At 35.6% G+C, this 23,271-nt stretch overlaps 1 protein-coding gene across 1 annotated transcript in view; it reads left to right on the top strand.

The window, feature by feature from the left end:
- Positions 1 to 20,913: 20,913 nt before the first annotated feature.
- LOC110134605 (bifunctional heparan sulfate N-deacetylase/N-sulfotransferase 4) overlaps positions 20,914 to 23,271 on the top strand; it is a 289,078-nt gene continuing 286,720 nt past the window's right edge. The window contains exon 1 of the mRNA XM_020889220.2: positions 20,914 to 21,792. The gene's annotated coding sequence lies outside the window, so the exon portion shown is untranslated. The remainder of the gene's footprint in view (positions 21,793 to 23,271) is intronic.

Below are 23,271 nucleotides of genomic sequence, written 5' to 3'. Positions count from 1 at the left end.
AGAAACTAAAATAAAGAGACTGACTGTTTCTGACCCTCTTGTAAACAGCAGGTAAGCCTCAGAGGAGAGTGTGCTCGAGGTGCAGGTTCAGATCACACATCTGCACTCTGTGTGGCTTCAGGTACCAGAGCAGTCTCTCTCTGCTTAGAACTGTGCCTAAGGCGTTCAAGGCTTTGGTTGCTGCTATGCAGTATGTAGTTTGATCTATCATTGTGCGTATCTTGAGATACCCATATCCCCAGGGTTTGGTGCTTTAGACATCATTGTACACAAGGCTTAGGATTCAACGGTTTACAATTTGTATAACTTTAGATGCCAGAATTTATGTGTTTGTATCCAGAATATGTATCTGCATCCACCAGTGGATACAACTTCATATGTAGTTTGTATCCAGAATATGTATCTGCATCCACCAGTGGATACAGCTTCATATGCTTAATTTCAACCAAAATTTTTCCACTTGGAAAAATAGAGGTACAAAGGGAATTTTATAAATAATATGCACATAGTTATACTATCAGTCTTTTAAAAAGTTCTCTCTAAAATTATCTATTCAAAATGTTATACTACATGCAACTCAATGCATAATGCCTTTTAGGCACGATTTCATACATTTTAGAATGTTCTTCCATAATTCATGAAATTCCAAAATAAAGTAAAACAATTAAAATCTAGTGGGCCATGAGAATGTTGAGTGCAGTGATTTTTAAAATGACTTTGTGTGGTTAGTCATGTCCGATTCTGTGACCCTTTGGACTGTAGCCCACCAGGCTCCTCTATCCATGGGATTTTTCAGGCAAGAATACTGGAGCAGGTTGCTATCTCCTCTGCCAGGGGAATCTTCTTGACCAGGGACTGAACCCATGTCTCCTGCATTGCAGGCAGATTATTTACCAGTTGAACCATCAGGGAAGCCCATTCATTAAATTTTTAAATTTCTTTTTAAATTGGAAGTTTTCATCTGTAAAGGTTGTTGTTGTTGTTAAGTCACTCAGTCATGTCCAACTCTTTGCAGCCTCATAGACTGCAGCACGCCAGTCTTCCCTGTCCTTCACCATCTCCTGGAAGTTGCTCAAATTAATGTCCATTGAGTCAGCGATGCCATCCAACCATCTCACCCTCTGCCGTCCCCCTGTCCTCCTGCCTTAAGTCTTTCACAGCATCAGGATCTTTTCCAGTGAGTGGGCTGTTCACGTCAGTGACCAAAGTATTGGAGCTTCAGCTTCAGCATCAGTCTTTCCAATGGATATTCAGGGTTGATTTCCTTTAGGATTAACTGGTTTGATCTGGCTCAGATGGTAAAGAATTTATAAAAGAAATCCTGCTAATTCACAATGAAGCCATTTGGCAAGAGAAAAATAGGTGTAAAATCATAAAGGAACCAATGTCATTGTTGTCATGATGCTATTGTCCTGGAATCCTGTTAGACCCAGATGTATCAATGTATTAGAGAAGAGAATAGGTAGAGTTCATGCAACCCTTACCTGGGAGGACAAAATTGATCTTATTATATACTGAAGACATTGTACAAATATGTAAAAAGATAAATGCACATGTAGAGACATATAGCATATCTATATCTATGTGGAGATATATATATATGAACCATGCCATACTGTGAACCATATAGAGAGAAATAAAATCTTTTAATGTTTATCTTATATTTATTGCACACCTAATAAATTTGAGATACTGCAAACAGGATGTTGCATATTGTATTAGTTTCCTGGGGTTACTTTAGCAAGGCATCAGGAACTAGGTAAATTAAAACAATAGAAACTTACTGTCCCACAGTTCTGAAGGCAAGAAGTCCAAGTTCAAGGTGTCACCAGGCCTATGATCCCTCTGAAACCCATAGAGGAATCCTTCCTTGACTTTTCCTTGCTCCTGGTGGCTTGCTAGCTCTTTTTGGCATTCCTTGCCTTGCAGCCACACAGCTCTGATTTCTGCCTTCTCTGTCACATGGGGCTCCCCCCTGTGCCTTGCTCTTTCCACATAGCAGTCTTTTTATAAAGACACCAGTCATCTTAACCTAATTACATCTACAGCAACTCTGTTTCCAAATGACACCACATTCTGAGGTTCTAGGGGTTAAGACTTCCCAATGTGCCTAATTTTAAAAGGGACACAGTTCAACCCTTACCACATAGGTTGGCTGATTTCATTGTCTTTAGTCTTATTATTTTGTCTTAAAATTATCAATGTTTTTATAGATATAAAGAGGTTCTAAGTCAAAGAAATTTAATGAACTTCCAAGTAGTAATTGGAGGAATTGCCATTTGATCCTCATCTTTCTAATCACAAAACCAGGGAGGAAATTCTCACAAAAATACATTTAATTAATATGCAAGGCATAGTTAAATCAATGCCACTAAGTATAGTAGAAGCCAAAGGACTAATTAATTTCTTCTGACTGAGAGATCATGAAAGTCTTACTATAGGTTGTTACAGTTGAGTTCAACATTAATGGGTGGGTTGGAATTTATTAGGAAAAGAAGAAACGTGTAAAGACTGGGAGGGATTTGAGAAAACTATGGAAAGATTAAAGATTTAAATAGGTTACCCTTCAGTTGCAAGTAAGAAGTCTCTGTACATGCCACTCAATTTTGCTAAAAACAAAACAGAAATTTGTTGCTTCACGTAATTCAAAGTTCAGGAATAGTGTCAGATTCAGAGTGAGCTTATTTCAGTGTCTTCAGGTCTATGGATTAGACCTGAGTTTCCCTTAGTTGCACTCTCTTCCTGCAGATTTTCTTCTCAGGCGTTTGCCTTATAGTGACAAGAGCAACTGCCATCTCTCTGTAGACCAAGACGTCCAAGGAAAGAGGTCATGTTTTCTCCTTACATTACAAGAAAAGACCCAGTTATTCTCACTCACTGCACACATGTCTGCCCCTGATGCAATGACTGCATGACATGTTAGAGCATAAATGTAAAGCATTTAGAAGAGTGTATGGAATGTTATTCGTGTTATACATGTATTAGTTGCTGTTCTTAAATGTTTATTATTAGTGACCAGGAGAACCCAGCTTAAGCTTCCGTCATTATCCTGAGTGTTTTCCTCTCTATTCTGAACTGCTTAATACTAGGCTATGATCTCTTACTCACCCTATCTCCCCAATGACTATGATTTTCCTGAGTGGATTTGGATTTTCTCCATTGGTTTTCAAAGCCGAGTGTCTGGGTGGTTTGTCTTTCCTGGGCAAGATCTAGAGGTTGGTGAGTCTGATGTGTAGCTCAAATCCCTCTCTCCCCAGGGAAAAGATGTATGCCTTTGTAATCCTTCCCGGAATTGCTGCTGCTGGGTGGGGTTTTTCTCCTTGGTGAGATTCTCTCTCTGCCTTTCCTACCTGTCTAAGGCTGTCATTTTACCCTATGCTATGCATTCTCTGTGTTCAGAGTTCCATTCTGAGGAACTTCAGTCTTCATGTTCCTTTCTGAGAGAATTATTACATATGTAGTTGTAGATTTGTTGTGTTCTTGGGGGAAGGTGAGTTTAGGGTCTTCCCATGTTGCCATTTTGAAACCTCCTCTCAAGCAGACTTTTTAAAACCTTTACAGTGATTAAAAATGAGTCAAATAATTACTAATATGTATTTACACACTTCAGTCAGTTTCTGACCCTAGCTCTAATAAGTGTCATAAATATTTTTTCTAAAGTATATTCTTTTATCATAGTATTTTATTTTAACTTCTTTTATAATGTTGCCTGCAGTCTTCAGAATTTGACTTTTACAATTAATAAATTCTAATTGTTCACATCATTACATCTTTTCTGAAGACATGGTTGTTGTTTTTTTTCAGACATGTTATTTTTAAATGAGGAAATACTTCATTTAAGAATTTCAAGACACCTCCTAATGGAGGCACTTATTTTTTCACTCCTTAAGTAAGAAGGATTTAATATTTTTAGAGGTATAGTCTTTTGACCTCTTTTAGGATTGATGCTTTTGAACTGTGGTGTTGGCGAAGACTCTTGAGAGTCCCTTGGACTGCAAGGAGATCCAACCAGTCCATCCTAAAGGAGATCAGTCCTGGGTGTTCACTGGAAGGACTGATGCTGAAGCTGAAACTCCAGTACTTTGGCCACCTCATGCGAAGAGTTGATTCATTGGAAAAGACCCTGATGCTGGGAGGGATTGGGGGCAGGAGGAGAAGGGGATGACACAGTATGAGACGACTGGATGGCATCACTGACTCAATGGGCATGAGTTTGAGTAAACTCTGGGAGTTGGTAAAGGACAGGGAGACCTGGCGTGCTGCGATTCATGGGGTCGCAAAGAGTTGGACACGACTGAGTGACTGAACTGAACTGAACTAGGATACCTTTTTTCAATACTTTTTTTAGAATAAACTATCTCTAGTTGTGATTATTTTGCCTATTGCAACAAATTTAGATGCTTTAGAATGGTAGGTTGCAATTTAATCCCATTTCAATATAAAGTATAAATTTATGCAATACAATAGAAAAGCCATAAAGTTCTTCCTACAAGTTATGACATTGGAAAGTACAATTATATAATTCAAAAATTCAATTTCATACACCCCATGAGCTCACATAATTTGATTTATTCAGTACAACTCTTGCATCTATAGAGCTTACTTTCAATGTTTTTCTGTTTGGAAATTTTGTAGTTAATAATTATAGGTCAGTAAACCTTGAAAAATGAGGAAATTTGCTGCTCCACTTTTGAAATACATTATTCAAATTTTCTAAATGCATTAGAAAAGGATTCAAACAAAATACAGAGAGCTAATGCATCTAAAAGTTAAATATGAATGAAGGGAATTTAGGCATGTCTAAAATCTTATCGATGACCTGCAGCAAAGAGAAAAAGCAGATAACTGCTATTCTTTCTCCCCCCCCCCCCCATATATATATATATGCCATCCGATGCAAAAAGCCAACTCATTGGAAAAGACCCTGATACTGGTAAGGATTGAAGGCAAAAGGAGAAGGGGGCAGCAGAGGATGACATGGTTCGATAGCATCACCGACTTAATGGACAGGAATCTTAGCAAATTCAGGGAGATACTGGAGGGCAGAGGAGCCTGGCCTGCTGCAGTTCATGGGATCACAAGAAGTTGAACATGACTTAGCGACTGAACATCATCTATCAGCTCCCTTACAAAAATACTGTAGTTCAGTTACTCTAGCTTCATATACTAATACACATACACACACATACACAGAGAAATATTTGGGAGTTATAACAAGTATACATTCTCCTTAAATTTGGAAAATAATTGAGATTTTTTCAAAATCAATCATAAATTATGTCTGTACCACAACTGATTTCAAATACATTTCAAATCCATTCTTTTTTTTACCTAGTTTAGCAAAAATATTGTTTCTACCATGATTCCTTGTTCTACCAAAATCTGCACTTTTAATTGTAAAATAAGTTACTTTTATCTTTACTGGTGAATTTCAATTAGGTTTACAACTAACTTATAATAATATCAAATGTCACATTAACTTTCAGTACCTTTGTTTTGATTCCAACAATAGAGAGAAAATAATTTGAACCATTAATTGAACTTAACTTTTCTGGTTTATATTTTAAATCTCTGAATGTGCTATCTTCAAATGACATCATTTAACTTTTTGTGATGTGATTTTTCTTCTAAAGGACTAAGACTAACTGATCTCATTTCCAATATAAAAAGCTTATCATTGAAAATGTTAACAGTCAATTTAAGGGAAGTCACATGATCTAAATAAAAACTCATACTTCATAAGAGACATGTAAACACCTCTCTGGAGCTCAGTATGACAAATCATTATCACAGCTCATGCTAATGAAACTAACTGAAGTATTTTAGGTAGATTCTAGCCCAGTAAAGAATCTGCCTGCAACGCAGGAGATGCGGATTCAATCCCTGGGTCAGGAAGATCCCCTGGAGAAGGAAACACCAACCCACTGCAGTATTCTTGCCTAGAAAATCCCATGGACCAAGAAGCCTGGCGGGTTACAGTCCATGGGGTCGCAAAGAGTCAGACATGACTGAGCAACTAAACACACACGTGTGTGCTCAGTCATGCCTGACTCTTTAGCAGATTCACAGATAAATATCACACTAGTCTTCATAGATGATAAATGTTGATGTTATATCTACATTTTTTGAAAGTGTTAAGCAAAACACTTTTTTCATCGTATTAAATACATGGACTTTTTGTCTCATTGCTGCAGAAAAGCACCATTGCAAAATTAGCATTGCAAGTAGCAGCATAAATAGTATGTCAAATAATATATTGCAAAATCACTGTAGTGAGAATATTTGAACTATACTCTCTAATCTATTTAAACTCTGTGGTAGGGCTGCTTATTATTTATTGCTCACACATATTTCACATTCACCAAGATACCATTTTTCTTGCCCACCTCTCCCATCGATTGACATTCACGCATTGAGCAGGCTTCAGTGCCCTCCATGGCGTCCCAGCAGTAGAGTTACATTCTTGGCTTACTTGACTGTTATCCAAGCACCTTCATTTTATCAGCAAATATCTGAAATACTGAGCTTGAAAGAGTTGGGAGTGAAGTTGAGACTGAAGCAGTGCAAGGAAAGGAAGAAAAGAAATGTGTTATTACTGACACTCTTTTCATTTCTAACCACATGTGAAAGTAAGAACTCCATGGTTTATGTGTGTCTCACATGTGTCAATGGGGAAAAAAAATGGCACACAGGAGTTCCGAGTTAAGTTTTTTTTTGGGGGGGGGGGCAAAATGGGGAGTATGGCCTGGGATATATCCTCTCAGTTTTGAAGGACTGCTCTGAAGACATGTGTGTGGGGTGTCAGCATATATGTGATTTTGGTGAAGGGGAATATATGCAACCAAGCACACGTTTTTGGCAGAAGTTTACTCCTAGTCATGAGAGCGTTGCAGCAGTCACAAGGAGCAGACGTCTCTGTTAATGATTTTAGTGTTTTCCTAGGTATGAAAAGATGTCAGAATTTGGATTTATGACAGTTTTCCCAGAAAACAGAGTGCTTCATTTCTGATTTCCACCCTGAATTCCATAGGATATGTTGAAGGTTGGCAACTGCTGTGGACCAAGGGACTTAATCCTTGTAGAACCAGATGGCAAATGACAATTCTTAGCTGGCAAATGATACAAGAAGAAGATATGGGAGAAACAGGAAGTAGAAACTGGAGTGTACCAGTCTCATGTAGGTTTATGTAATTATTTAAATTGTATTCAAAGAAAAATTAAAAAAAAAAACACACACAGAAAAATGCTGAACCAGATAGATAGCTTATCTGAACGATAGAAATTAACTAAAACTGTCCATGTCAAACCAGGCTACTTGACTCATAAGTTTCTCATATGAGTCAGTAAATTCTTAAGTCTTATGCTGGCATTCCTTTTAATTTCTATTTATTTATACAATTTGATTGTTGTCTGGCAGGGCTTTTTTTTTAATAAATTGTTTCTAAAGTTATCTTTGTAATGATTTAATGTTTTCTGTGTTTCCCACTGTGACATTGTTCTGTGTTTCAGAATTCAGACGTTTTGAGATATAAGTTATTGGGAGAATTCATAGTGCTTTAGATAGCATGGAGTGAAAGAGCCAACTTGGCCATATCATTTTAGTGTTTCTTTTCCTATTTCCATAACATTAAGGTTAAATTCAGAACTCAGGAGCTAGACAAACCAAGTTCAAATGCCAGTCCTACTACCTATGGCAGCTTAGATACTTGAATCCCTCTGTGGTCCAATATCTTCATGTGTATCTTATGAGGTATATATTCCATGGAGATTAAGTAAGTTAACAAAAGTAAATTGCTTAGAAGTTAGCAATGTTGGCCATAAGCATTATCCTGGGGCTTCAGCTTTATTTCTATTCTGTTCTTACTTGCTTTGCTTCCCATTTTTCTTTTACTATTATTCTTACTTCTCAACTCATTGTGGGCTGTAAATATCTACATTTATACATCCTGTGTACTCTAAAAGGATTCACCCAAGACCTATCCTAACACGGCTTGGATTTGGCTTAAAATTTAAAAGTTTTTTCATAACATGTGTGAGAGCATGCTGCGTGAAATCGTTTCAGTCATGTCTGACTGTGTGCGATCCTGTGGACTATATAGCCTGCCAGGTTCCCCTATCCATGGGATTCTCCAGGCAAGAATACTGGAATGGGTTGCCATGCCCTCCTCCAGAGGATCTTCCTGACCCAGGGACCGGATTCATGTCTCTGTCATCTCCTACATTGGCAGATGGGTTCTTCACCACTAGTGCCAATCACTTACTGCCCGGACCCTACAAGGGTTCAAGGAATCAACTGTTGCTGTTCTTACTGTGGTTGCTCGGTGAAATTAGTGGTGGCATTACTACTCTTGAGGTCATTATAACTACTTCATATTACTATTTGAGAGATACTATTATTATCACTTCTTTGAATCCAAAAGGTAAGGGACTTGCCCTAACCGCTTGTCATTATATTTCTTACACAGAAGGATTAGTATGTCTTCAGTTAATTTTAACAGAAACAGAAAAAGGGGCAAATCAACAACTACCTTATTCAAGTTAGAAATCAAATTATGATGCTATTGTGTTTTAGCTTTATGTTTTTGACTGGGCCAAAAACAATGATCTTTGTAAGTATGAATCAATGAAACATTAATTTGTTTTTACTTCAAGCAGATTGAATTATGCCAACATGAAACTTCGGTTGGGAGTCTTTAGTTATCAGTGCATTTGATTATAGTTCAGCCTGCTTTCTCTGCAATTGCTGCTTCACAGTAAATTCAATGGTTCCCTCTTCTTTTTCAAAAATGATGTCAATTAAAAGGAAAGTCTTCCTTTATATATTTTAGATCATTTGGTACCAAAACAAAATCCTCTTTTTAAAAATTTTGTTTTTAATATTAACTACTCCATATTTCTTCTGGGAAAAAAAAGATTATATTGCACATATCAGTGATATTTATGCTTTTTTATTTTTATGCTATTTATTTATGCTATTTATCTTTGCAATAAAATAGCAAATTTGTTAAGAGATGTAGAATGCATTTGCTCCATGGAAATTGTGGAGATCACAGAGCTAAACAGAGTGAAGCAAAATCTTGGCAATTCAATCACGTTTTCAAAAGTATGCTTTTTAAAAAAAGTCTTACTATAGATAAATTATCTTCAAAACCATATAATAAGTTCTAGTGATAAGAAAACATGTGACTATTATTTTTTCTTGTCTCAATGCACATAATCTATATATTAAGAAGAATAGATCTTTTAAAATGGTTTTAGGTACAGAGAAAAGCAACTTTATATGTCAGTAAAATAATTCTATGTAACAAACTACCCAAAATTCAGTAATTTTACTCTTTAACAGTGTTAAGATTTGAATTTTTAAGTGCTTATCGGAAACTTCACAACTGCAGGCTGTTGTAGGACTAAAGTGAATTAATATATTAGCTATTCCACTATTATTTACATAATAAGGATTATAAGTAACTCAAAGCTTCATTTATTTTCATGTCCATGGCATTAATAAGTCTGCCTCTTTCTCTCTTCTGTGTTGCTCATGAATCAGCAGATCAGCTGAGATCAGCTAATGTAGCTGAGCTCTGCTAGCTTCAGCCAGGCTTGCTCATGCACTGCCAGGTCAGCTAGGGGCTCTGCTCTAAACTGGACAGCTGCCTAGGACATTTGAACTGCTCAGAATTGGTCCACATGTCCAGGCATGGTCTGACAGTTATAATGAAGCGTGGGAATGAGTAGAAATCCATGCCTCTCAGGCCTTGGCTTGGAACTAACATTGTGGCATTTTCTCCTCATTCTGTTGTAAAACACACATCATGTAGCAGGCTTAAAGTAAAGGGTTGAGGTAATATGGTAGCCTTCTTATTGAAAGGAACCAGAAAGTCATGTGGCAAATGGCTTTAATACTAGCAGGAGTAAAAATGTAAGACCAGTCCTGCATTCCACTCCGTTTTCCTCCTTTCTTCTTTAATCTGAAGCACGGATATTTTCCCTCCAACTTTAGCTTCACATATCACAGAAGAAAAGCACGGGATTTTCATTTGTTTTGTTTTTTTACTTTAGAATTGGATTGGAACTACTGTCACCATAGACAGTGCACAACTAAAATAAGCTTATTAGTGGCACTCTAAAAGCAGTCTCTCGAGAAGGAAATGGCAGTCCACTCCAGTATTTCCTGCCTGGGAAATCACATGGACAGAGCAGCCTGGCACGCTACGGCACATAGGGTCACAAAAACTGGGACACAAATTAGTGACTAAATAATAAGAACAACAAAAAGCAGTCCAACCTTATAAGAATTAAAGTTGAACTTTCATTTTCCCCACAAATAATCATGAAAAAACATTAAGCACTTCCTTCCCTGGCTTTATGGCAACTCATTTCTTCCTTTAATTGAAAGTTTGGGATTTCTAAGTGTTTATCTGTGAATTTATAATTGCAAACAATTTAAGTCCTAAAGGGGATTAATGTATTAGCTACTCTATTGTTGTCTGTGGACTTCGTGGTAAAGAATCTGCCTACAAGGTAGAAAACCTGGGTTCAATCCCTTGGTCAGGAAGATTCCCTGGAGAAGGAAATGACAACCCACTCCACTATTCTTGCCTGGAGAATTCCATGGACAGAGGAGCCTGGCAGGCTCCAGTCCATACAATTCATGGGGTCACAAAGAGTTGGACACAACTGAATGACTAACACACATTGTTCTCTACTAAGAAGCCAAAGTTATTTTTATACAATCCAAAGCTCTGTCTGTTTCTGTGTTTATATGTTAACTTAGTCTTCCTCTTTGGACCTATATTCTCTAAAGAAAGGTGCTTTATATTGATGGTCACTTTGTGAAATAAACCAGTATTTGTAAACATTGTGAAAATAATCAGCTTAATGGAAAAATTAGGAAAATTTTCAATTATAAAGCTATGGAAATGACTTGATCATTTATAATCAGTACTGTATAGATATCTAATGAATCCAGATTTCCTTTTTTTCCAAAATGCAGGCCATGGCTCATTATGTGCATTTACATTAACAGATTAACATTGCAAGTGTTTATGGAATGGAATAGAAAGAAAGAAAGTATTAACTGTAATGTACGTAGTTATAGTAAGAACTGTTTTATGACACTTCTTTCTGGTATGTGTGTATGCATGATGTGGGTCAAAGAAGTTTGACAACTGGTAACCTAAATTTTGATATCATAGCATGGATCTAAGAAATTCTCTGGCTCATCTTTCTTTCTTTCACAAACCAAAAAAAAAAAAAAAAAAAGAAGTGTATGATTTAAATAAAATTATTTCACAAGGTACAGTCTCACAAAAAATAAACAACCTTGTCAAAAAAATTGGCAGAAGACACAAATAGATGTTTTTTCCAAACAAAATATACAAATGGATGGCCAATAGGTACCTGGAAAGATGTTTAACGTCACTAATCATAAAAGAAATGCAAATAAAAAACTTCAGTGAAGCATCACCTCACACCTGTCAAGATGGCTCTCCATAAAAGTCTACAAATAACAAATGTTTAAAAGCATCAGAAGAAAAGGAAACCCTAATACACTGTTGGTGGGAATGTAAATTGGTACAGTCACTATGGAAAAGAGTATGGGAATTGCTCAAAAAAATAAAAATAGGAGTACTGTATGATTCAACAGTTCTGGTCCTTTGTATATATATCCAAGAAAATGAATACAGTAACTAAAAAAGATATACGCACCCTAATATTCATTTCAGTTTCAGTCCGGTCGCTCAGTCATGTCCCACTCTTTGTGACCCCATGGACTGCAGCACGCCAGGCCTCCCTGTCCATCACCAACTCCAGGAGTTTACTCAAACTCAAGTCCATCGAGTTGCTGATGCTATCCAACCATCTCATCCTCTGTCATCCCCTTCTCCTCCAGCCTTCAATCTCTTCCAGCATCAGGGTCTTTTCCAGTGGGTCAGTTCTTTGCATCGGGTGGCCAAAGTACTGGAGCTTCAGCTTCAGCATCAGTTCTTCCAATGAGTATTCGGGACTGATTTCCTTTAGGACTGACTGGTTTGATCTCCTTGCAGGCCAGGGGACGCTCAAGAGTCTTCTCCAACACCACAGTTAAGAAGCATCAATTCTTTGGCATTCAGCCTTCTTTATGGTCCAACTCTCACATCCATAGCAGAATTATTTACAATAGCCGAGATATTAGAAGCAACCTATGTGTTCATCAATAGATGAATAGGTAAAGAAGATGTGGTATAGATTTGATGGAATATTTCTCAGCCAAAAAACAGAAATTCTGATATTTTTAACAATATAAAGAGTATTATGCTTAAATAATAAGCATAAATAAATAAATCTGAGAAAGACAAATAAGTATGCTATTACTTATATGTGTGGGATCTAAAAAGAAATGAATATAACAAGACAGAAATAGACGCACATATATAGAGATAAAACTGGTGTTACCAGTGGGATGAGGGGAGCAGGGTGGGGGGTGACAAGATGGGGTAAGAAACTAAAGCACATGTGCGACTATGTATAACATAAATAAGCTACAAGGGTTTACCATCAGCACAGGTAATATCGCCAACATTTTCTAATAACTTTAAATGGAATATAATCTATAAAAATATTGAATCACTATGCTGTATGTCTGAAACTAATATAATATTGTAAATCAAGAATATGGCAATACAAAAGAAAAGGAAATCTCTCAAATTTTTCTTATTTTATTTTCTCTGTTACCATATTTCAATGACTGTGATTCCCAATACAGCTTAGTATTTCTAAAGCCTAAGTAAAATCCTTCTGGCTGTATGAACCTTCAGACCAGTTGTGATGTAAATGACTTTTTGTTTACAAGATATTTTGGAACAGATATTGAAATATGAATGTTGCCAAATTATTGATAACTTGCCATACAAAATGATTGAAAATACAACTCCTACCCCATCGAGTGTTTTGCAGAGTATAGGGTTTTAGATGACCAACTGAAGGTCATTCAGCTTACAGAATTATATCAAACAGCATTCTCTAGACAGATTCGTTTAGAGAAACTCTTTGGTATAGTGAAAAGTTAGCAAGGCTGGGAGTCACTGACTTCCCTTGCAGACTCCAGATCTGCTGCTTGCATCTCAATGTTTTAACCTGACAATGAACACATTCAGCACTAATCATAGGATCATCATGAGACTCAAAGCAATCTATGTGAACGTATTTTGTAAACTCTAAATACTTTAAAAAATGATTTGAAGATAACATGGTTTTGGTATTGAATATATTATGAAAGCAAGCATATTGAAACAAACTTCTGCTGACAATAGTGACTGAGAACATTTTTGACAGATACCTTCTTTCTCTATATCACCCTGATAATAGACATAGAAGAGTCAGGTCCAGTAATGGTTTTTGCTGGAGGAGTAACTCCTTCCAAAGTAATCTGGAAATCTGAGATAGAGTAAACTAGATTGTTCCAAATGTAGCTCTTGCTTAATCGTAGACACACACACACACACACACACACACACACCTTAGTTTGACAGACAGAGAAATGTTAATTATTTAGACTTGAGGAGCTGTTTCTGCACTTGATTTTAAAGATTAGCATGACAACTTAAACTAAGCAATTCATATCACTTTGGTTTGACCTTCACGTAGAAAGCAATGTCCTAAATAAAAGCCTAGTTTTCTGTATCTTACAACTAAGATACAGAAAATTCAACTTACAGTTTTATCCATTTTAGTTCATTTCTGTTAGCCTTAAGGTATTTCCTATATGATATCATTATAATAATCTTGGAGAGGACCTTCCATAGCAAGGGAAACTTAGAAGTCATCTTTCAGAATTGCATCTGAGGCACATGTGATAAACTACTAGAACATGTCCCATAAGCCGGTACTCCATAGCACCACATATATTGAAATCTACAGATAATTTGATATTAAAAGAGATATCAAGATTTAATGATATTGTACAATGTACAGTGTCCTTCCTTTACTACTTTCAGTATAATTTCAATACAAACTAGCAGTTACTATGAAGATAACTTGTGAATAAATGCTTCAAGTTGTAGTTATTTTTAGCCTCTTGGAGAAGAAAGGACTTATGTTGAAGCATCCATTTTTCAAGTTATAAGAGAGATAGGAAAGTAAATGAATGGTGCATAATTAGTGATAGAAATAACTTTAAGACATATAGCTATGTATAACTGCCTTATTCCTGCATTATGGCTTTATCCCTGGTTAATATCTATTAACCTTCCACATCTCTCCCAGGGTCTCACTCATGTCCTATCACAGATTGCTGTGATTGGGTAATGTTAGATTTGAAATATACATGTGGCTTTCATCTTTTTTAGTTTACTTTTCTTTTTCTGGGATAGAAGAAGGCACAATTCCATCCATATTTTCACTAGACTAACCATATACATAGTAGTTATATGATAGGAAAAAATCTATATCTGAGGTTCAGTGATTGAGTCTAATTATAGGTGAAACTGGAGGCTATTCACTCAAGTAATCTACCAGTAAGTAGGATACCAAATTAATTTTCTTTGCATTTGATGAGTCTCTGTTCCATGTTTTTCTGTGCATCATTTTATATATTAGAGTCTGAGGGGAAGTACAGAACCAAATTATGGTAACAGCCGTTTCTTTAAAGCTTATCAACAAAGATGAATTGGCAGATTCTGGGTTCACCATCTTTTATACAATATTGCCCTCTATGGGAACCTAAAATATTGAAGATTTTAGTAGAGTAGTAAGTATTTTTTGATACACTTTCATTCTCATCACATGCTTTTTTGCGCCCTCTAAATTTAATCACTGCTCCCTTTCTCACCTTCTAACAGACATATACAGCTGAACTGGCAAACAAATTTATCATTCCTTCATTATGTAGTATGTTTATTGTACCATTTTACTTTATTCATTACAGAATTCATCTTATTTATTTTATATTGCATTCAATTATTTCTTTTGTCTTCTTTTGGCAAAATATCTTTGTCACCACAGTACTGTATTTCCAGTTAACTTTTAATCATTTCATGTATGATAACTTCTATTCAGAAAGAGAAACATCAGTTAGAGCACTAAGATATAATATAAAAGAAAAATCATATTATGATGAAGCATTTAGAAATTACAGTGTCATTCCTTTGATTCTATAAATACCAATCAATACAAATTTGATTCTATAAATACAAATGCAAATTTAAAGAAGAAATGAAGACTTTAATCTTGCTAAAATCTTTTTATTTATGAGTAATATTAGGAAGATTTAAATGACATGGGTTCTAAAATGGAAAACTAATCTGGATTTTCTTATCCATGGGGAAAATTGCTCTGTAACACACCTGTGTGCCTTCATTTTGTTAACTTCTATTTGTAGAATACAGAACTGGTCCAATGCTTACATTGAAAATACATTGTATGTAAATATTAGGGCACCCCTTTCCCCATTTCCTAGTTCTAACTTGTCACCATTCATTCATTCATTCATAATATTAATTTTTTAAAAAATTGTATATATCTACTCTATGCTATGACACTGCTCCAACTATTGAATATAACCAACAAACAAAAAAAAGAGAGAGAGAGAGAGGTCATTTTTGTCCTCAAAAAGCAAAAACTCCATTGCTTGGATTATGACTGGGATTCAAAATTAGTGTGTGTCTCTAAGATAGGTAATGGTAGCAATATAGTGCTGTATATCCAATCACTAGCTAGTTACAGAAGGCAGCACTGGGCTTACAGGTGGAGTACAGTCTGACCCTGGTCCTGTATCTCGTATGTTTATTTGTATCACCTCTCAGCATAAACGAGGCTTTCAGCCAATGCTGGCTAACTTTCAAACATCATATTCTTATACCATTGCTCCCAACTCACCCTTTCAATTGCCTCCAACACACACACACCACTCACTACACTGAAACCAAACAAGAGAAAGAATGACATCAGCAGGTGAACTGTCTCAGAGTGATAGGAATGTAGAGTAAGACACTGGTGCTAACAGGACAGAAGCTGATTTAGGAAGGCGTGGGGAAACACTAAGATTTCCCACGCTGATCAGAACATTAGCAGGAGGAGCTCCTAAATGAGATTATTTCCCCAAAGGACTGGAACAGACAGAAAACAAATGCTATTGGGATACCTAAATAAAAAGGAATTTGCTAACAGATGAAACAAAATGCCCTTTAGGACAGAGCGTTTTTACAAATTTATCACCAGGATGCTAGGATTCTGGTCTGCAAGAAGATTTCTATTTTGAGCACTTTGGACTTTAAATTAAAGGATATAAAACGACTTGACTCGTAATGCCTAAGTCAAAAGGAAATTGCCACTAAACCATAACGAAATTTTGGCAAACACATTACAAAGAAAAGAAAGAGAAATGAAGAAACAAAGTGAAACTCCCTATGGTAGATACCCCATTCATACTGAAGCACTTAACAGTATTTAAAGATTCTCCTCTTATATATGTGACTCCCAATGGACTAGTAACCTAATTAATGTACTTTATGAATTCTAACCACTTTTATTTAGCCTCGGAAAGTGAAATTCATTGAAAATTCTCATAACAGGGATCTGATCATGGAATAATCATAAATTCAATTTCTACTGTCCTCTCCCCCTCCCTCCACACCCCGGCTTTACCAGGGATCTCACTTATGTGCTACACAACAAAGATTTCTGAGGTTCAATAATGCTTTGGCTAACACCTGCTATTTATTAAAAACCATGTTCCTTTAGGCTGTTGTTGGTCAAACTAGAATTGGACTGTTAAGTCTGTTTGTTCCCTCACTTGGCCTTTCAAGCTTTGCATCTTCAAAGGATTTATTTGAAGCACTAATATGCTGATTTGTCTGTTGCCAAAACAATGCACTACAGTGTTACTGGCAAGAAGATTCTTCTTCCAAACTGTGGTTCCCAATTTTTCCTCTCTCAGTAACTTGCTAACTAGAGATCTAGATGTGTAATAAGATACCATTTAAGTCTGTGACTGGAATGTTTGTTATATAACTAATGCTACATAGTATTAACTTTTCTCACTGTGTATATGATTCCCATGGAGCAAACTCACTTTATGCTCTTTCTTTCTCACCTGATTTCTTATCTGAGTAATTACTAACAGGTTTTTTCCTTAAAAAGGTTCTTGTAGTAGTATCACCCACAGCCCAATGAGAAGCTTTTCCCCCAAAGGCATAAACTTTGAACAGCAGTTTTTTTTCTGTTCATGCTATTTTCTTAAAAAAGAATTAGGAGAGCTTTTTTTGGTGTTAGTTGGGACAACTGCAAAGATGCTCATGAAACAAACAAGCAAACAAAATTAAAAGGAAAGGGGACAGAAAGTAGTACCATGGTGTAGAAGCCCAGTGTACACTGTAAAATAAATTAGAATTTGAATTGAAGTTATTCAAAATTGTCATTTTGCAGTAGAATTAAAGAATAGAAATGATACTTGGGAAAAATAAAAATGTATATTAAAGCTATACTATCTTCTATTTATAACCTGTGCATTGATGTGAAGGGTTTTTAAAACACAGAAATTGCAAAGTACTTGTAAATAATTCTTTGACATTTTCTTTGCAAATTTCTATGCATTTTAGATGCATGGATTTATTACTTACCCTGGTGACTCAGACAGTAAAGAATCTATCTGCAATGCAGAAGACCCAGGTTTGATCCCTGGGTCAGGAAGATCCCCTGGAGGAGGGCATGGAAACCTACTCCAGTGTTCTTGCCTGGAGAATCCCATGGACAGAGGAGCCTGGCAGGCGACCATCCATGGAGCTGCAAAGAGTAGGACATGACTGAGACTAACATTTTCACTTTCACTTTTAATTAACAAAAAAAGTTAATGAGAGAAAAACAATGAAAATTTTAGAAATTAAATTTGCTGGATTTTTCTGAATTCTTCTTTTATTTCTATTAGTATTTCTATTTCTATTATTTCTATTCTTCTTTTATTTCTATTTCTATTTCTGTTCTATTCTTTCACTGTAAAATCTGAATTGATATGTAAACCAATGAGTCTGTTTCTTTAATAAATGTGTTTGATTTGGTTTCTGTTTCTTCTACTAAATATATAGGCACCAATATATTCTTTGCATGCTTTATATACATTTTAAATATGTGTTGTGGAATATTTTTCTAACTTTTTTTTAACTTTTACAATTTGAAAGCAATGCATATAATGCATTTTTTTGAACTTTTAAGGTAATTCAGTTAAAAAAGAAGTTTTGATAGCAATTGAGTAAAAATATGTGCAGCTCCAAAAATGTATTAGTTCATCTAATTCAATTAAGTTTAATAAAGTTCCATTGTGGACTTAGTATATATCTGGATCTGATGTGTGTGCTCAGTCACTCAGTTGTGTTCTGAGTGTTATTTATATTATTACAAGCTAACTGGATAGATGCTATACCTAACAAATGCAAGGCCTTTCAATTGTGGAACACAGGCTGAGTGAGTAAAAAACCCTTTGAGAAAATAATTCCTTCATATCTTCCCTTGCATATCGCATTTCTTCTTTGCAACATTCAGGGTCATTCATTTCATTTTCCCACCATGGCAGATGAGAAAATGATAAAAATTAAAATTTTCACAAAGTTTTTTTTTTTTTTTTTAATGACTGGAAAATACAACAGAGAAAAGAAATTATAAGAAAACTACTCAAGCTTTGGGGGTTATTTTATCTTTAATTTTAGTATGGACACTATGAATTTGTCCAACTTTCCCCAGAAGTAGCCCAAAAAAAGGACTTTTGTTTGGCTCGCACCATTTATACATGGTGTATCTGGTGGGGCCCTCTTTACCCAAGACTTTGTCTATTTCTGAATAAGCAATAAGAAAAGCATAGCAAAATCACTATTTTTCTTTTTCCTACTAAGAAGTATAACTCAGACGTTTGGAATGTTTTTATTTTAAAGTTAGCATTTAACAATATTTTAAGGTATTTTGTATTACTATATCTTCCATTAATATTGTTTATAATACTTTTATATTGTCAAAGTGTTTTCGCTCTATTATTCATTTCACTCTAAATAATAATGCTGTTGCTTTATCTTTAAGGATTGCTTGCAGACTAATTGGATAAAAATTTTATAAACAACTTTTACTTGTAATCAATTCATACCAACTATGGTTGTCACCAGAGCTAAGGATATAAATCCTCCTCCATGTTTTAATGTCATGGCTTTGTGGTCAAAATCACTCTGTTTCATATAGCTTCAATAACTGAAATTACTCTGATAAAGTAGAATTCTTTATTGACTTGTGAAATAGAAATATATCAATGGGATAAAATACTTGAGTAATTTTTAAATGTTATTTTCATTTCTGTATATATCAGACATATTTTCATTTTTGTATATGTCTAAACGTGGATAAATAAAAAGACATTATTAGTATGAAAAACTCCATAAAATGGAAAAAAACTTCCATCAGCTTTTTAAATTTATTTTACTTTGTTTCTCAGTAGTGTTTAGCTTGTGTTTAATAATAATTACTTTATTAAGATGTTATTGAACTGTTTAGCTGCAATGTATTTATCCATTTTGCATTTTGATGTGAATCACTATGGGAATTCTTGATGAATTTCTAATGAATCTTTGCTTTTGAACTGTGTTGGAGAAGACTCTTGAGAGTCCCTTGGACTGCAAGGAGATCCAACCAGTCCATCCTAAAGGAGATCAGTCCTAGGTGTTCATTGGAAGGACTGATGCTGAAGCTGAAACTCCAATACTTTGGCTACCTCATGCGAAGATTTGACTCATTGGAAAAGACCTTGATGCTGGGAGGGATTGGGGGCAGGAGGAGAAGGGGATGACAGAGGATGAGATGGCTGGATGGCATGACTGACTCAATGGACATGAGTTTGGGTAGACTCCGGGAGTTGATGATGGACAGGGAGGCCTGGTGTGCTGTGATTCATGGGGTCGCAAAGAGTTGGACATGACTGAGCAACTGAACTGAACTGAACTGAATGAATCTTTGCCTTCCAAAGATTCTTAAAGGGTAGTAAGTAGTTCCTTGAGTCCTTGATGATTTTCAAAATACAAATTTTTCTTTAGCATACTTTTAGCCTGTGCACCTGAAAAAATAACTGATACATAATCCATAGTCTGTTAATGATAGTATTATTAGGTTAGGAAATAACAGGGAGATAGTCTTTGTAATTTATCACATTTTTTTCCTATCCTCTACTTAGCATATGTCTAGAGTGTGCTGACCCTCTAAACCTTTTACAACATAATAACGTAACACTGAATCCATCAAAATTATTCACCCAAAGACCATATCACCAATATAAGTGTGTTTTGAGGGCCAACCCCCACCCCTAACCTGCAGCATAATGAAAGGGTCACTGATACCGCCCCAGCAATTCTAGCAGAATTCTTTCTCACCAAAACACAAATATCCCAGAATAGAACTTAGAACCTGAGAAGAGCCTGCAGTTTTGTACTCTAGCCTATAAGGGGTCTTGGGCCAAACTGTCATCAACACATTTTATTCCATTAAATTAAATGGTGGAGACTAAATAAAATAGAAACAATAAGAGCCTGAAGAATTAGATAGCCTGGAATGAAGAAATACACTTGAAAGTACTCTACCTTTATCTTGTATGTATTTGGATAAAGAAGTTCAAGAACTTTGCATAAAGTAAATAAATACAATTTAAATACAATTTATGTTTTATGAGTTAATATGAGTTAGTAGAGAACAAAAAGCAGGTAATCCTCATCCTATATTGCCAAATAGAAAATGAGGCAAGGGGACAACTTTTGTCCATGCTGAGAATAGAACTTCTCAATAATAATTCCGTAATTTACCTCAATGAAACCATTTATACACTAAACACACACACACACATGCCTACTCATTTTTTTCTTCTAGCATTTGTTATGATCTGAAATATTATTATTAATTTCAGGAATACATAGGTCACTAGGATTTCAAGTTTCCTCCTGCTCACGGCAGGCTTGTGGTGAGTTCATAACTCATGCTTGACTAGCACACACTTACCGCAGAAAACCGTGTCATGAACTTTTCGTTTTTCAAACCCAATAGAATCTTTTGGTACAGTGTCCTAGCTGCAAAGTGGAATTTTACTCTCGAATTTCATAGGAAATAGTCCAACTGTACAATGAAAGATTATGCAAATCCTCCAGGAGCATCTAATCAATCACCCTGGTGTGCGAGGAATGCAGCTGATCGCTGAATTAGCTTCTGTTGGAATGTATTCATGTGTAACATCCCCCTGACTGGATGACATCACAACAGCTCCAGGTCCTTGAAAGTCTTGAGGATGATTAGCTGAAGGAATTGGCTGTTTCTGCCAATCATAAACCGGCTGCCTTTCTAGTTCTGGAGATGTGAGAGAAAGAGAGAGGGAGGGAAAGACCGACTCCAGCTGAACAAGAAGCAGAGCGGCAGTAAGAGTGGAGCGGAGCAGCTGGTATTCTGGTGATTAAATAGTTCTCATAGCCTTTTTGCTGTACTCGGTCCGCTCCCTGGTGTAATTCTCGTGTCCAAGGAGGAAGCTGCATTTTAACGGTGTGCTGAACAGAGGTTTGAATCATTCCAGCTGGCTGCTTGTTTTGAAAAGGACAATGTGTGTATAAATAAAAAGAGACTCTGCTGGAAGAGTTCAGATACTAGGACTGAAACTAAAGAGTGCTCTCGGAATATTAAAGCAGATTGTACGAACTGAAAGCTCCTTCTAATTAACCTGGAGCCCAAGGAACCTGAAATACTGGATATCTCCTTTTCTAACTCGGATAAATTCAAGTTAGGAAAAGAGAAAAAAAAGAAATGCTTCTCTAGGTAAGTTATTGCCTAATTTGCTGAAATGGAGGCATGTGCATTAAATGAATATATGTTGCTTAGCCATGTAAACAAGTTGAACACAATAAAGTTTTATTTGTGAAAGATTTATGTAGAAGATTTATGTAGTTCTAAACCAAATGCAGTTTCCCTTTTCAACATATGTGCTCTTACCTGTTATTACAAAGTTATATTTGCATTGTAAATGTAAAATACAGTCCTGCCTAAAAAAAGACAGAACTTGAAATATTGTAAACTATTACCAGAATATTTGCATAATAAAGACCCCACTTGATAACAGTTTTAGCCTTTTCATATTGAAATGCAAATATTCCAAACTCAACAGCTGAACTGTGGAGTTATAAATATTTCCCTGAGAAGTATTACTGATAACATGGCATTTAAATTACTCAAGATGGGAACTCCTCTCTTTGGGACCTGAGATTTATGGCCACGTTCTGTCCTAATGGTCTGCTTTAGAGAAACAGCTGTCACAGACATTTGAAATTGTATGATGCAGCCATAAATTGCTTTTAAAGAAATAGATGCTTTTCTACTAGGTCCTATTAGGAAAGAAAAATAAATTCTTAGAACAATATATGCCATATGCCATAAGCACAGATTCCCAGGAGGATAAAAACAGCTTTATGTTATACCTGTAAATACCTCCAAATTCTTCATGCATAGAATAAATTGAAATATAAGAGATGTTACTTAAAGTATGACTTTCATTCATCTCTTACAAAATTTCTGATTACAGAAAGCTAAATATAAATAGAAACTTAAACTTGTATTTTCCTTGTAATTTGTCCTCATTTATAAGATGCTGTATTTTTCAGAGTTACTGTCAAGAGTATTTTCAAGTGATATTATATTTTGTTATGATAGGTTGTACTGTGAGTTCTAATGTAACTCTAGAAAAGTTTCAATAGTTTATACTTTATTATGTGTTTTTCAAACTCATCTTTTCTTGCTTTCATAGTGTAGTTTATCAGAATATTTTTCATCAACTTAGGATCATAAATGTTTTAAAGTAAATTGCATACAAAGTCATTGATGTGTTGTCTTAATTACTGTAGTTATTCAGTTTCTCACCAACTTTATGGTTCAAATTCTGTGAGTTTCTTTACACAAATGGAACTACATGAAGACAAAAGTTATTGTAATTGCTTGGATCTCTCCAAAACTAGGAGGCAGTTTTTTCCCATAAAGGTTTAAAAAGTCTTTTATATCAGAATAATAATCTAAATTTCTTCTATTAAAATATTCCTGCTAGCTATAGCCAGATGCCAAGTAGATGCTATGTTGGTCATGGCTTTTTCATGAAGCAGATGTATGTAGAGAATGTTAAGTTCACTGACTAGAAAAGTCTAAGTCTTCAACTGGAATGCATAAAAAATGAGTGATTAATAAGCAAAATGTATGTGCCATGTACATTTATCTCTATGCAAAAATGAGAATTTAACATACTTTAATGCT

This window comes from Odocoileus virginianus, chromosome 21 (genome assembly GCF_023699985.2).
Source record: "Odocoileus virginianus isolate 20LAN1187 ecotype Illinois chromosome 21, Ovbor_1.2, whole genome shotgun sequence".
In the NCBI taxonomy this organism is placed as follows: Eukaryota; Metazoa; Chordata; class Mammalia; order Artiodactyla; family Cervidae; genus Odocoileus; species Odocoileus virginianus.
The sequence above is the reverse complement of the archived record's forward strand: the minus strand, read 5'-3'. Positions and strand labels throughout refer to the sequence as shown.